A 17500-nucleotide genomic window follows, 5' to 3' on the forward strand; every position below is an offset into this window, starting at 1 on the left:
CATAAACTCTAATAGTCAAGGTGTTACCACACAAAACTACAGCACATCTCTGACAAACAACATGTAATTAAATTCCCTTCTGTGTTAAAAATCAGCACAAATTGCCTCTGTTGTCCTGAACTGATCACCCAGACGAAAAAAGTAACACACTGTGATATTTTTAATACATACTTTGAAAGTACAGTAATTTACAATTATTAAAAAGAATATTAAATTGAATATTTAAATGTACATATTTCAATGCAAATAAATGTACGTTAAATCTAATATTTAAATGTACATATCTAAAAGTCTATTTATGCCAGTTGTAAATAACAGTATAGCCTTGGTTTACCAGGCCAAGAGTATAAATGCCAGAAACTGTTTCAGTATGTTTACTAACACTCATTAACCAACGTGTCACATTTAGATTTACTATATTAGCTGCTCTTCTGCATACGCACACAGTACCGCACCACAGAAAGCACAGCGGGGGCCGTTAATTGGGCAGCAGCTACTGCAGGTCATCCATCATCTCCACTCAGATGCCTATGAGCGCTTGACTAGAGTAATATATCTGCACTGGATCTTTGACAGAGACATGGTCACACATAGGAAATATATTTACCACTAAACAGTGTCGTCTCTCAAACATCACACGTTTCTTTAACAGTAAATATGAAGTATTTTTGTGAGATTATGTTTAATAAACAGAAATCACAAGCAATAACGGTTTGTCAACCTCAGCTCACTGCAAAAGAAAGAAAGATTAGATTTACTGTTTTTAATCGCTTCCATAAAATAAGACTTTCTTTTGGATGCATAAAAATCCAAATTGGATGCAAACCAGCAAAAGACTGCTTAATAAAAAGTTCCCATGTTTTTGCTCGTAGGTCACAATTATTACATAATTACCTAATCGCTGTTATTTGAGATGACTGTAATTATTTAGGCTGACTGCAATCATTTCAGTCATTAGACTTCATAGTCTTACTAAGCTGCACCAAACAATAAGTGTTGGGTTGACGTAAATAAATGTATATAAAAGAAAGCAGTAAATTGTCGTTGTTTCTCTAGAACAGCAACTTTCAGGAGGCAAAAACATTCAGAACTTTCAGTGTAAGTTAATGCAGATTTTATTCCAACTAATTTTGGAGCATTTCTTTTGGTCCACTGATCATAAATTTTTCAGACAGTGTAAAGACCTGCTGCCATATTCAAATAATAGAAAAATAAACACATATATTTGTCATACTTGTTTTTTTAACAGCAAAAAATTACATTCATTCATACATCATGGAACTTATAGAAACAAAAAAGCTCTAACTTGGTGCTCGTGTTTTTAGGAAGCGCTGAGTAATGTTTGTTAGCTGTGTAGCTGATTCTACCATTTTGGATGTATGCTGGCAGAATTAGTGTTTCATTAGTGTTATTAGTGTTTTCTTTACTTATATTTTTATTTTTGTGAAGAACATGTGTCTAAATGTTGTGTGAATGAAGTAAAAGGCCTGAAATCATAGTAAACATAAAAAAAGCACGTTTGCAGTCACAGCTTTCAAAGCGTGAGGTGAACTAGTTTTCAATGTTATCCACCGTTTGATCCAACGTTTTGTATTATTCAATCTGTTTTTACATCTGTTAATGTTAAAAAAACATAAATCTGTAGCCTAAAATATGACCAAAAACATCTACAGAAATAAAAATGTAGATTCATCGAGCTGCACTACCTCTAAAATATAGCCTGAGTGTCCATCTAAACCACCATCAATACTGTCCTTATACTGGCCAGAAACAGTGATCACAATTACAGTGTTTTGGACATAACATAAATGATCATTGTTTATCTTTTCTATTCATGCTTTAGATTTTAATTTATTTCTCTAGATTCATCATATTGATCAGACTGTTAAAAACGTTTTATTCTTCCTGTTGTCATCACAGGGAAACGCATCATTCAACGGCACTAATAAATATCTCATTTTCTGGCCAAAATAAAACTTTCATGAAGAAAAAGCGTCATATATGTGTGTATATGTATATGTGTATACATACACACACACACACACATACATCTGTATAGACAACTTAAACAGTAGATATATCTATATATAGTTATATCTAAGTAATTCTGAAAATTGAATCATGCTGAAATTTCAGATTTAGCACCACATGTAATCATAGCTAAAGAATCTCAATCAAGTCAATTACAAGGACAGTCATTGTAGTCAGTGGGTAGTGCTGTCGCCTCACAGCAAGAATGGCCTGGGTTCGATTCCTGGCCGTGTTTCTGTGTGGAGTTTGCCTGTTCTCCCCGTGTCTGCGTGGGTTTCTTACGGGTACTCCGGTTTCCTCCCACAGTCCAAAAACATGCAGTCAGGCTGATTGGACATGCTAAAATTGCCCCTGGGTGTGAGAGTGTGTGTGAATGTGTATGTCTGTCTGTCTGCCCTGTGATGGACTGGTGATCTGTCCAGGGTGTATCCTGCCTTCCACCCAATGACAGCTGGGATAGGCTCCAGCACCCCACCGCGACCCAGAAGGATAAGCGGTTTAGATGATGTATGTATGTATATATTGTAATGCAATTACATAAACAGCAGATTCAGTGTAATGACTGACTTTGTAATTGACTTGACTGAGATTCTTATTAATAAACACTATGCAGCTATATTAATGCATCAGTTTCCTTAAAAAGGATCCTGCTGAGCGTCCCTGACATAATCAAGCGTGAAGCCCCTCTCTGCCTCCACCCAGCCGCTGATACCACTGTGTGCAGATGCTATTCTTCTGCTACCCTGTTCACAGCAGAAGCAGCGGCGGCGGCGGCAGCGGCAGTGAGCCTCTGGTGGCAGCCGTGGCTCCTTTCACACCCACACCCGCTCTCTGCAAAGCCAAATATAGCACAAAACCATCAACCCCCTCCACCTTTTCCTTCCACACACACATCATCCACGTCTCCTCGTCTAATCTCAGCAGAGTTCCTCACAGGCAAACACACCACACATATATCCTAACATGACTACACTCCCGAGGCTGCACGACACCGCAGAACACTACGGCGCTACCGGCTGAAGCTGGAAAGCAACTATAATAGGGGACAAATAAGCATGAGAGCGGCAGTGTAACTGTCCCACAGCACCGACTTCACACAATCAGAGTGATGATTAATGACACTGGCAGCACTACAGCAATGCAACTGTTGAGTGCTGAACATGAATTAATAATCAAGTAAATTCAGCAAAGCAGGTATTTACAGATGTTTTTGCTTCCTTATCAACTGATAAAAGGTAAAAAATGAAGTAAACATGGCAAAGATATTTAAAGAACAGCCAAACTGGTAGCGGAATAAAGCAGAACAGAAAGAAGAAGAAGGTATTAGAACTGAGGCGATTACAATGGATGCACAACGAAATGGCTGGTATTGGTAATAATCACAGTGGTACTGGTAGATAATCACTTAAAAATACTTTACCGGCATCGGACAGACGTCTAGATTTGACCACTATTTCAAACTGCTTTATTAGCTTTAATGCTAACCCAGATAGCTGTAGTCGGGTCTTTGACATGACATTTTTTGTGTCCATTATGTTTCTATCAAATAATTTAACAAATACATGACACATCACATTATTCTACACTACCTCCTTTATCTGAATGTATTCTCAGTGCAGCAAAATTAATTTTAGGCATTTATTTAATTTAAGCAAAAATGTCAGGGGGTGTGACGATCCTATCATACCTGCAGATTAAGTAAACTATTAGAAAGGGTCATTTAGTGATACAAAGTTCTAAATTAAATAGTTATGCATGATTTTATGTTTGAAACCTTTAAATTACAACATACTGAAAAGTAGAGCAGCTTTAAAAGTATTTAACTCCTTCATAAACTCTGATTTCCACATATGGCAAAACCAACAACGAACAATGGATTTTCATTGTGTGATGTGTTTTTTTTTTTTAAATGGGCAGAAGATCCAGAGTGACCTTCATGGTGCAATACCAAGGTCAGTAGCCCTTTCACAAATATTATAATGTGTTATTATTATTCTAGTAATGTTTATTTAAAACTATATGTATAAACATAAGCTTATGGACAAAGGTTTATACAAGTTATATATCATATGAATATATGAAACAAATATCAACACATTAAATGCATTCTTGCAGACAAAAAATGCAAAGATTTTTTAAAATTGTCATTTTGAAAGTCCTTTTTGTCATTGACTCTGTCCCAGTTTTTACCTATTATAACTGTATCAGCAGCAATGTACATTAAAAACACTGGATCAGCCAACACTTCCCATACTGCTGTATCCCTAGTTGTCAATATTCATTTGACAGTACTTCAGTAATCTATTCATTATTTTTAATTACTAAACAAGTAATGACGTTTAAAAAAAATCAATATTGACTTAACTGAGCAATATGACAGCATTCCAAAATAAAAAGATAACCCTAACCCTAACCCTAAACAGAAATAGGAAAAAAGATAATATGTGTGATATTGTGGCAAACAATATATGTAAATGACTACAATCATCAGACTCTTCTTCTTACTATGAGAAAGACCAGTAAAACATCAGCTGACAGTTTGCATAATAATAATCTTTGTCAATTCATTGAGAATATAAATGTTAATCTTTTTTTAAAAGCAATAAATTCTCCTCCTGCTCATAACTGAGTTTGACTGAGTAATCGTGATGGCCCTCGTTAGAAAGTATGCAAAGATAGGAATTAGAGGAGCTCGAGTGTGAGAACGGCATGGAGGTATATTATGTATCCTGTTGTGAGCTCTAGGTAGAGAAGCTCACTCTCTCCTATATTTGGCTCTGGAGATGAACCTCAGCCCTGATTCTGTCAGCTCTAAATAACAGCCTCAAACAAAGCCAGCACAGCGCAGGGGAGGGAGGAGACAGAGAGGGAGAGAGAACCTGAGAGAGCAGGAGTGCAAATGCTTCGAGACGTTCTCGGCAAATTCCTGCTGAAAGCATGTATGTCTTAATATATGACTCCAGGAACTGGAGCTATCCAACAAACAAAGCACTGAAACATTCATTTCAACTCACTTCATCACAAATAGTGTCCTGAGATAAAAGCTATGCTAATTCAACAAAATCACTCTGCGTTCACGAGCGCACTCAGCACTCTGGTATACAGTCCAGGGTGGGAAAATAGAACATCACAATACATAACGACAGAATTGAGACAACAAACAATTATGAAAAATGATAAATCAGAACAACATTTTCAGCAAGCAGATCACATTCAACTCAATCTGACATATAATTAACAACAAGCTTTATCCAGAAATGCATGCACTGCTTTTAGTTTCAACAGACATGATGCACCACATTTAAAAAATGCTATCTAGAACTTTGAGCACTAGGGTTGTAATGATCACTCAGGCTGTGTTTGAAATAGCCTACACCTTGCTGCTCATGTACTGACTGAGCCCAAGTAATATTCAGCATGTGTCCAGCATGAAGTTCCCCTGTACGCCAAAGATCCCCAGATGATGTACTACTCTGGCCCAATATTCCAGTATACAGTAGGGGTGTAACGATATGCAAATTTCACGATACATAATGCCATTTTCGCATCACAATATATTACACTTTCAATACAGAATTAAAAAGAAACACTAACCTTTGTAATTTCTTTTAAAAAAGGATCTACTACAGTGTAATATCTATATACAAGTAAACAAAAACTATAAAGCCTACCTCTCAGTATAAAATGAGCTTTAGGTTCACCTACAGTCTTGTTTTGGTATATACAGTGTGGCTCCTACCTGAAATCAGTGAGAGGAAATTTTCTAATACCAATGCTGCTCCATTTAAGGCGGAACAGAAAATTCAAATTATCAAGAAGAATCAAGAAGAAGTCAAATTTCTTTAGACTGAGAAACCCTGACATTTTAAACAGCTAATCAACCATCTACTTCTACCAGTTTCCCTGCAAAGACCTTGAATAGACTGCAATATATTCAAAACTCTGCTGAGTTCTCACACCAAACGTGCAGAACATCACTCTTATACAGGTTACATTCCTTCACATATTCAATACAAGATGCTTCTCATTCCCTTAAAGGTGCTACATGGTCTGGCACCTCCACATCTAACTCAGCCCTTCATCCATACATCCTTGTGTGTAAACCCAGGTCTTCTGACACCGGGCTGTGGGTTGTTCCACTAGACGTCTTCTTGGGGTGGCAGGTCATTTAGTGCTATGGCTCCTAAGCTCTGGAACCCCATCCTAAACGTGTTTGAGAGTTAAATAGTGCAGCGGTTCTGACACCTGAGGTGCCAGAATGTAACTGCTGCTCCATTTTAAACATTTAAGGTGGAACAGGAAAATTCAAACAAGAAGCTGGTGAAGCTGAAGCTGGTGAGACTTCAGCTTCATATCACTGAAGAATTAGTGGTGGGTGATAATAAATAATTGCCCCCCTCTTTGAAGGCATATGATGCCCTAAATGTAACTAAAGCCCAGCAGTGAGGAGCTGAACTTTACCCTCCTCTGCTGTCACTGCAGACTGGCAGGGTCGCCTACAGAGCAGCGCTGGTAGCTGTTCATGAAGTGATGCTCTTTTTATTTGAGGGTCCCATTTCAGAGGGAGGATTTCAACCACTACCTGTAACTTAGTTCCAAGGGGCAACACTCGAAAAGAAGGGATAGGGGTATAAATAAGAAATGTGACTGGGCCCATAGTGTCATATTGCCCATCCCTATTCACCAGCCACAGAAAGCCTCTTTCTGCAGCAGTGAGACCAGCAAGGCGGCCTGCAGAGTCAGTGATTGGCCAGCAGAGAGAGCATCTCCTCTGATTCCTTTCTCACCACCTCACTGCAGTAACAGCCCCAGAGACAGAGAGAGGGACAGAGAGGGATTGCTGATCCATAGACAAAACAAAAACAAGAGAGATGAACGTGGGCATGTATGATTTTTAAACAGGAGAAGAGGTGGAGAGACATGTGGGGAGAAATGAGGAGAGGGAGCGAGTGTAATGGAACATCTAGACTGGGAGCCTGGCTACAGTAACAGAGAAGAACACACAGTGCCAGACACAGGTGTGAATTAAACAGTCTATTGGGCACACTGGGAGTGAGCGTACACACACACACACACACACACACACACACACACACACAACAAAACAGATCTCACTGTGGCATGAGTATCAGTCATAGAACTCCACTAGGTCTTACTATCCAGGTCATACCACCCCACCCACACATACAAACTGAGGATCTGAGCAGCAAATAAAGTCATTCTGAGTGTTTTGGTGTGAATTTGCACAGAAATTTAGCAAATTTACTTTACAGTGTTGTTGCAACCAGGGGTCGCAATGTCTACAACGCAAATATAGCTATTTTTCCTTACAGCACCCTGCATGTATCTTTCACTATGAATGGATATAAAAAAATACATTTAGGCCAAAATCTCAGATGTATCATAAAACAATGTGTTCTTCACCATTTCATGTAAACATTTTGTATAAGGAAGCTTTTAAATGGATGTCATGTTCCTATCACCATCACTGTGAACACTTCTGACAAAGCTTCTCTTGATTTGTTGTAGCATAATTATGCATAACTCAAATAGCCAGTTGAATTTTCAATACCAGTTTGGCCCCATTAAAGATCACATAACGTTTATATAATAATATTTAGACTTTGAAGGACAAATTTAAAGCACTGGAAATGTGCTAGTGTGTTTCATGTCTATATTTGGTCTAAACAGTGTGAGGCTGATGAAAGAAAAAAGGCCATTCACCAGTTTGGCTGCAAAGAAATTGGACTCAGCCATAAAAATACCTGATTGCTGCATCCAAAATATAGATACACAAACTATGTACTCCGACTGGCCACTTTATTAAGTACACCTTCTTGAGTCCACACTCTTTGTCCATTTTATCAGCTCCACTGACCATATAGTTTCACTTTGTTGTTCTACAGCTACAGACTGTAGTCCATCTGTTTATCTGCATAGTTTGCTACTCTGTTCTTCAGTGGTCAGGACCCCCACAGGACCCCCACAGAGCAGGTATATTATTAGGTGGTGGGTCATTCTCAGCACTGCAGTGTAGTATGTGTTGGGCTGCTGTGAGTGGCTCACATACATATGGTATTTTGTGCAGCATTAACCAGAATACTGAACTACTGCCTTAACCACCCCCCCAGCCCCCCTTCTCCATTGCTGGAGTGTCAATTAGCTCCATATTAAAATAGTTTATAAGTACATTTCTGACACTTATTTTGCCTTTAAATATTGCAATATATGATACACAAAACTAAAATATCGCAACAAAATATTGTGACATTCAAACATTGTTCAGCCCCAATGCAGATATTAGACACTGAACTTTATTAGGTCATACTGGTTACACACACACACACACACACACACACACACACACACACACACACACACACGCACAAACTATCTTACCTTGTTGAGAAGTGTTGCACTAGAATCAAACATGAAACTCCACTAGCGTTTTACTACCCAGGTCACACACACACACACACACACACACACACACACACACACACACACACACACACAGGCCCCTCCTTGCGTTTATGGGCTGTGTGTATCAGAAGTGCTGGGGCTAAGTGATCCTTAATGATGTTATGGCTGTTTGTGAACAGTCAGAACTGCCGTTTCCCATCCATTATTCATGCAGCTGATTTCAAAGCCGCTCTACAGAGCTTCACACTCGCTTTCCTGCACACCTCCCCCAACTCACCCCTCGTAACTCTCTTCCTCTATACCACATTCTACCGTACACTCCTGTCTGCGGCAACAAACACTACAACACACCTTTTTCTGTACTTTCAGCAAATACTTACAGAGTCAAAAGTGAGTCGCTGGTAAATGAATCAGATTAGTCAGATGGAAGTTGGAGGATGTTTATGAGTGTTATATGCTTGTTTACAGGAGACGGAGTAAGATTATTCTGTAGATTATAAGGTTTGTGTCATTTAAATTCCTGTAGGAACGTTTCTTAAAAAGAATAAAAATGACAAATGAATAAAAACAGCATGAAAACTTTTCCATTCAGTCGAAACAGAAACAGAAGTCAAGCACTGTGGAGAAGATACCTATATATTATTTATGTTAAAGGATTCATATTATGATAAACTGCGTTTTCCTCACTGTTTAGAAGTGAGAGTTTAAGGTTTCAAGACGTCCCACTCACTGCCCAGTCCATACGGTCTATACAGTCCATATGTAGAAACTAAGCTGCAAAAACTGCCTGCTTGAATTTTTATTTTGTGAAATAAAATCTGGTGTGAAACTGGAGCTGAAGGTCACAGCAGAAGCAAAGCTGTGGTGTTTTTTTTTTTCAGAAAACTGTTGCTTTATATGATTTATAATTTATAAATAAATCATCCTCATTCAGCACCTGTTTTTTTTTACTTACTAAAAGCATTATGTACTTAATAATTACTGTGACAGCCTAAAATAAGTTTGATTTATCTTAATGGTGTTTATATGCAATCAGTGGTCTTTCTTGGGTGCACTGAAATTACTTATTACAATTACAATATTCCTAAACAGAAGGGAACTGAAATGTCTCTGACCTTTTCTCCAGTAGGTTTGGGATAAATAAAGATTACATTCTGTTATATCATGATCTCTGGAACGTGAACTGCAACAACCGGCACTTTTCACTGGTGCAACACTAAAAGCTTTGAAACTATTACAACTGCCCTAAAATGAATGTTTAACAGCACAATCTCTACATTAAAATCCAGTTATTCCCCTGCAAACGAGTTTAGATGCATTAAAATACGAAACTAAAGAGTTAATGAGGCAGAAGTCATCTGAACTGAAAGCAAAGAGGAACAATAAGGATGTACATTATGTACACGTGGCATTCTAACAGCATCAGACAAGCTCCGCCACTGTTTCAGCTAACACTGTTATTTTAAATGCCTTTAATACACATAAAGAAAAACAAACACTGAATATAATAATATACAATGATAGCAATCACCTACAAATATGAGATCATGTGGTCAGAAATAAACAATAAAGGCTATTCAACAATAACGATGATCCTGCTTAACTGCAGAATGTGTGTATTTATATATTTACTGCGCTAAAAGCTCATCCTGAACTACACTATAGAAAATGATGTTTTACATCGTACAAAACAAAAATGATGTTTTACATCAATTCAAATCTCAAAAACATCTCAAATTAACATCCGCCCTGTTCCACTTTCCACAGTGTAGCTGTGGTCTGTTCAGATATCGTAGTTCCTTATAGTGCTGTTAATATAGATTAATACTACAATCACAGCACAACCTCTCCATATACATCTCCTATAAGTCAACCTGCAAACATGAGAATATATGAACAAAAAAGAAAACGAAGCAAAAGACAGACGGAAAGTCAGACATAGAGGGATGTACTCACTCTAACTGCACATGTAGTGGTTTTCCTCTGCAGTCCTCTATGCACTCATGACGTGACCATCAGCGATATTCATAAGAATGCTCTAATATAAATACACTGTCCTGCTCTCGCTCTTCCTCCCACCCTGGAAAATAATCACTTTATCTTTTCTCCCTCCATCGTCATTCCTCCGTCACTGATCCCAATCCCAGCCCCCTTACAGATCCTGCCTAACTCATCAGATCATTAACAGCCTCTCCTGAGACCCAGGTGTGTGTGTGTGTGTGTGTGTGTGTGTGTGTGTGTGTGTGTGTGTGTGTGTGTGTGTGTGGCGTACGCTAGTAAAAACTCAAGATCACATAACAGTCTGGTACCACTGCTGTCTAAGTACATCTAATTATTCTAATAGTAATAGTAGTAAATATAAAAATACACTTTCTTTGAGGACCATTTTGCCACATAATGCCCTGCAAGTACCACAAATGTGTTTTTTAAAAAGACATTTTAGGCCAAAATCTTCTCAAACGGATCACAAAACAATATCTTAGTCATCAGGCAGTGTTTTCTGAACCATTTCATGCAGTAATATTTTGTGTTTTTAATGTAGCCTTTCGAGGCATTAAACAGTTCAGATGTCTGATTCCTATCAGCACCACTGAACAATTCTGACTCAAATTCTGAACAGATTAGATTCTCTAGACACATCAAACCACTCTGAATGACTTTGCAAGTTAATAATATTTGGAGGAAATTTGGAAAAATGGGTGGGTTTCCCATGTAAGTCAAGTGATGCAAATACAAACAAGAAGTCTTTTCAAAAAGGGAATAAAATAAATTACTTTGAAAAGGTCCTTGACTGCAACACTGTAACAAAACAACAGTCAGAATCAAGCGTAGTAAAGGTAAACAACAGCAGCAGAACAAAACAACTGACATCAAGAGGAACCAATCAGTGTTTTTAAAAAATAAAAAAACGGCAGGCAAATTAATGCAAATGCATCAACTTAAATAAATGTAACCATCACTCGGTATTCAAGTTTTCCTTTCCTCAAGACAGTAACTGTAGAACAGCCTTACGCAGCTTTATGTAAAACATATGATTGTTAAAGCTGATAACCGTGGAAAATAACTGCAATCAGTTGGTTCTGTACAGTCGCAAGCAAAGGTTTGAACACCCCTGGTCAAATTACACTTTTTGTTGCTTTACCAAGTGAAAATAAGGAAACACATTTAAAAATGCAGCTGTAATATTTCTGACAGGCTTGACTGTAGTTCAGTATTTTGGTTAGTGCTTTGGTAATTTGGTTATTAGCTAATCACAGTCTGAATGTTTATTCACTTCAACTGAACTGATAAAAATGCACCTAATTTACATTCTGTTCATCAACATAAACATCTGACTGTATAAGCTAAGAACACTAGAAAATACTTGGGATCAGCTCAAATAGCTGGGAATTATGTAATAACTGTGACCGGCTGAATGACGGGGCTGGATCACTCGCTCTGACTGTGTCTGGCACAAAGCAGAGGTGATTCTCCACAAGCTGCAGCATCATCTGCTCAACAAGCCCCAAAACTGGGATACAGTCTCAACACACGAGCATTTCCTTATGTAACGCATGCTAAGCTAGGTGCTAAGCTAGGTGTCAGAGATTGAATAATTCACACTGCTTCTGTTTGGCTCGCTGTCTCGCACCAGGGAATGTCCTTAAACGCTCGAGAGTGCGGCAGCGAGGGAGCGCGTGGAGCTTTGTTAGGCAGGCAGATTATATAATATTCAGGGTCAAGACGCTTTTAGTTCTCTCGCTATAACATTTGTACAGAATGTAAAATGCTCCAGGGATCCGATCCAATCTCATCCTCGTAACATATAGAAAGAAGTCCTAAAAATACCATTCGCTGAGGGGAGAGTAGCTTCTGCTGGAGTTCATGTAGTGCTGGATGATACTGATAAATATCATCACACTTTCTAAATACATCATGGTGTCAAATGATATTTCATTTTGCATTAACCAAAAGGAAACCTTACACACTGTAAACATCACCCAGACACAAAACAGACAGGAAAGGAGGACAGGAAACTGATTAGTTTTATGTACTACACTGTTCTTTCAAGGCAAAATAAACACAGTCGTGTGATTGTATAGAGTCGTATGCAAACATTTGGGCACCCCTGGTGAAATGACGCGGTTTGTTGTGAAACTAAGTGAAAATAATTGCCCACCGTCTACAGAGAAGCACATTTTAATATTTAACGTATTTATTTATATACAGCTAAGTTGGCCTATTAGCTATTCTGCTTCTAGACCAATTTATTTTGTTGTTAAAGAAAAATAACAGATACTTTACTTTGCAGCCAACAAGAGAAGATACACTGCACTGTACTGTGCATAACCAGAGCCTATGAGTACACAGAGTCACACACATCTACCATTTTTCATCAGAGTGTGGAAATGTGAGCAAAAACACTTGTTCAGTAAGCATACATGCTAAAATTAACATTAGCTATACTAGCTATCAAATTAACAAACATTCCCCCTAAACATGTCATAGAACACTTAAAATTTAGAATGGAGTTAGAAAAAGAAAAGGCAGAAAAAGGAAGCGATTTCTTTTATTTACATTAATTCGGCTTTATTTATTTATTTTACATTAACTGAAATAATGAAAACATATCTGACTCACATTATGCTTGTTGTGATTGTATTTAAATTGGAAATCTAATGATGGTAAAAAATAACTGCATGCGTCATTTGACTGAAGGTACTGAAACTCACAACCGTATCTGTAAAGCACTGAATTCATATGATGTAAACATTAAAGACTGAAGTGCCATTGATGTATCGGTGTCAAGCTGATATCAGCTGAAAATGCTGGATTAAATATTGGAGTAAAAAACAAAAAGAAAAGGCATAAATACAATCCAATTGTGTCCAAATCTAGTCTAAAAACAGTGCAGGATGAGTTATAGTGCTGCAAAAGGTAAAGCATAAAAAAGTAAAATGATGGTAACATCACAGCATCATGTAAGAACAGTAAAGGTGGGGTAGAAGAGTGTTTGAATAGGCTGCATATGGTATAAACGCATATCAGTATTATAGAAAATAATTTAAAGCTTAGTAGTTTTCAAAGACAATATTATCACAAACTCGGTAGTTACTCACGGTTTCAATATCAGTATCATAAAGGGAAAAACAGCATTGAGCCATTTTCAATTAAAGACTATGTTCAATTCTTCTTAAATGACACACTGAATAAGTATAAATGGAGTCTAGATGCAGGTGCAGCAGACTCTACATAGAAAAGGTGGATGGCACTGTTTCTCCTGCAGAGATGAGTCATGATCCATAAGACAAGCCCACCTAAGTCAGATGCAAGATTTTTTTTTGAAAATGAGAAAAAGAAAACTGACAACAAAGCCATCGTCACAAATGAGCTGAATCTGCTGTGGGTGCACCCAGTTTGTGACAAGGTTCGCTAACTGGGACATCAACACACCATTCTAACCATGAAGCCTTTCATCCAAAGGAACGAGCACTAATAGATCTCGCAGGACTGTCTAGACGTCTGTTGCTGAAATTTGCATGCGACGTTCAAAAAGTTGTCAAATGGTCCATTTAACTATCGGCTGAATCTCGCTGATCTGTCTGGAATGTGAGTTAATGTTGTTAGAGGTGTGCGATTAATGTGCTCAGTTCTAATTTACACGTGTGTTATTACACGCACCTGTGACACTTTATTGATCTGAGAGTCAATAAATTAGACCCAGACTGAGTGCTAGTCAGGTTAGCGCGCAAAGAGCTAACAGAGAGAGTGAACGAGCGAACATCAACTAACAGGCTCCTGTTCCAAATGAGCACCATTAATATTTTAGGAAGTGTGATATTCTGGGAGAAAATTGAAACTGCCTCCCACCTCCTGATTATGATAATTAACATGCTTCCCAATATAAATCATATTTTCATTCTTCAGTCCTTCGTTTGAGTCCTTATTACTTACATTTTGGTTAACAAACTAAAACTGAGTGTGGTCTGCATTGGAGGTGGACGACATGGCAAAAACGTCGTTATTTGTGTGGAGAATCATTCTCAGCACTGCAGTAAAACTGACATAGTGGTGGTGTGTTAGTGTGTGTTGCGCTGGTACGAGTGGATCAGACACAGCAGTGCTGCTGGAGTTTTTAAACACTGTGTCCACTCACTGTCCACTCTATTAGACACTCCTACCTTGTCAGTCCACCTTGTAGATGTAAAGTCAGAGACGATAGCTCATCTGCTGCTGTTTGTGTTGGTCATCCTCTAGTCCTTCATCAGTGGTCACAGGACGGTGCCCACAGGACACTATTCTCAGTCCAGCAGCGACACTGAGGTGTTTAAAAACTCCAGCAGCACTGCTGTGTCTGATCCGCTCAGACCAGCACAACACACACTAACACACCACCACCACGTCAGTGTTACTGCAGTGCTGAGAATGATCCACCACCCAAATAGTACCTGCTCTGTGAGGGTCTTGTGGGAGTCTTGTGAGAATTCTGACCATTGAAGAACAGGGTGAAAGGGTGCAGAGAACCAGATGGACTACAGTCTGTAACCGTAGAACTACAAAGTGCACCTATATGGTCAGTGGAGCTGATAAATGGACAGTGAGTGTCAGTACAATGAAGTGTAGTCAATGAAGAGGCTAGTTGGTCTACACTGTTTATCACAATTAGGGAAGTGAATTTTGGCAAATTCCTTTGAGCGATAATCAACCTTTATTAGTCAGTGATTAAAAGTTAACCAACACAGCTAAAATCACTGACATGATCCATGAAACACAGCATTGCATTTTATATAAACAAAGCTTTAAGCTTTATTAAATGAAAATGTATGTATGTATAAATGAAGATATGACAGTAATGCAACGTATTCTACTTACATTTACCACATATTATTAGCCGATGTTAACAAACATATATGGCCTGACCAGAACTAGTCTGAGGTCCATATGCATAGTATAAACAACAATCAACAAGAGGTCAGTGGTTTGTAGTTTTTAGGCTATTTTTTTAAAGGGACGAACAAATTAACTCCATAGGCTAACCATTAGCTAAGAAACACATTTTCAGGCTACAGCTTAAGGCTACACCAAAGCCTGTATAGGAAAGTCTGATCACTCAGCGGCCACTTTTGTAACACCGCCGGACAGTTATTTGCAGCCATACTGGACTAAGACCAAGACCAGACTCTTATCTTTTTGAACGGAGAGAGACCAAAATACTTAAACCTAATGGTCAAATTACCATTTCAAAAACATCTTTGAAATCATTGAGTGTCATGCCTCAGGCGGATTCGGACTGCATTTCCCAGAATGCATTGGGAGATCATGTGCATGAGCAACTTCCCTCGGACTCGGAGTCCAGAGCGGACTCCATTGCCCACAATCCCACGGGAGATCACGACTTTGGTCAATCGATCGTGCACCTATCAGCAATCCCCTGATTATTACTACCGTGCACCTGTGTTTGTTGTCATATGACTCATTTAGGCTAGTATTTAAGTCCGGGCTTCAGTCGTAGTCATTGCGAGGTATTGCTTCTTTCTGAACATACTGAGCGCTTATTGATCTGCCTGTTATGACCCATTCTTTGTTTTTCTGACCTTATCTTTTGCTTGTCCCTTTTTGTACCTTTGCGACCACGATTTCTGCTCACTCCCTTGGTTTTGGCTGCCTAGTGTTATGATCACTTCGGTGATTCTCTGGTGCTTTTTGATTACGACCCACGCTTGTTTTTTTACCACGCCTGTTGGCATTTTTCATCTGCGAGCGTCTGAATTCTGTCACATTGAGAAAATCTGACAAAAATGTCACGTATCGCATTAAACGGCTGGGCTGAATACGATCAGAGACATGAACCAACACGGTAATAACAAGGTCAGTTCTGATCTCAGCTTGACTTTAACTCATTTCATTCAATTCCTCATCTGTGAAAACATGACTGTCTATTGTAATTGAGTATCTCAATTAACCTTCTGTGTGATCAGAAACGTCCAAAAGGTCCAAAACTGTCACACGTTTTCCACATAGTCCCAGAGCTGAATTGAAGACACATGAGGCAATTTTTTTGGCAAATCCTGAACAATCAGGTCACATATTTCCAAACTATATGAATACCAAAAGAAGAGTATGTAATAAGTAGTAATAATGAGAGTTCGAATCATGCTGTGAACTTCAGTGCTGACTGAGCTCGTTGTAACCTATTTTTTTCCCTCAGCATTTCTCAAGATTCTCTTAAATAACACCAGATCTCACCCTCCCCCCCCTGCTGGCTTGGCTGACCTGAAAACATTAATTAAAAAACTGGGCTGAAACAGGATTTTCATGTAACAAGATGCTGCAGAAAAATAGAGAGACTGCTGCCATCTAGCTCATGTTCCTGGAATTACAACAGAAATGCTTATGCTAATATGGCCACATTGCTTGTTATGCTCAGTAATACAAACCTGATTGAGGTAGAAACTTACACAAAAAATGTAACGGCTCAAAATACAACACCCAAGTCAAACTGCCCTCCTACAACACAGGACTTCATCTGCAACAGACATGGCTGAACATATAAGACAGTCATGGGTAAAATGCTCCAATCCAGTCTTGCTGTGATTTAGACTAAGAGGCAGCGGCGACAGGCCTTCACTGATCATTCTGAAACATAATGATCTAACTTAAATCGTAAACTTTGCCTCGAGACTAAAGCTGGCAGAAATGTAGAACCTTAGGGAAAAGCACTCGTCACGGCTGGGTTTTAGGTTATCAGTTAAACCAATGACTGAATACAAACCACCAAAAACCCTGAAGCGTCTCCTTCTGACGGGGATTTCTGAGGCAAACTTTTGTTCATGTTATTTGTAAATCAGGAAGTAAATCAGGAAATCTCAGGATTTTACAACCACCTGCCTTGAGTGTCTACGTGTTTGTTTACGTCTAATCAAGCCATTTTACTGAAAAGCTCGGTTAAATGTTCTAAAGGTAAGTCCTATATTAATGACCGAAAGAGGTACTAGATCAAGGAACCACCAGTTTTCTGCTGAAAACATTTAAAAAACACAGCGAGTTTCACCAACTTTCCGAACTA

The 17500-nt window shown here is 38.6% G+C and overlaps 1 protein-coding gene across 2 annotated transcripts in view; it reads right to left on the bottom strand.

Moving 5' to 3' along the window:
• cacnb3a (calcium channel, voltage-dependent, beta 3a) overlaps positions 1–17500 on the bottom strand; it is a 48620-nt gene that overhangs the window by 29787 nt on the left and 1333 nt on the right. The window lies entirely within an intron of this gene.

Source organism: Colossoma macropomum, unplaced genomic scaffold, assembly GCF_904425465.1.
Source record: "Colossoma macropomum unplaced genomic scaffold, Colossoma_macropomum, whole genome shotgun sequence".
NCBI lineage: Eukaryota > Metazoa > Chordata > Actinopteri > Characiformes > Serrasalmidae > Colossoma > Colossoma macropomum.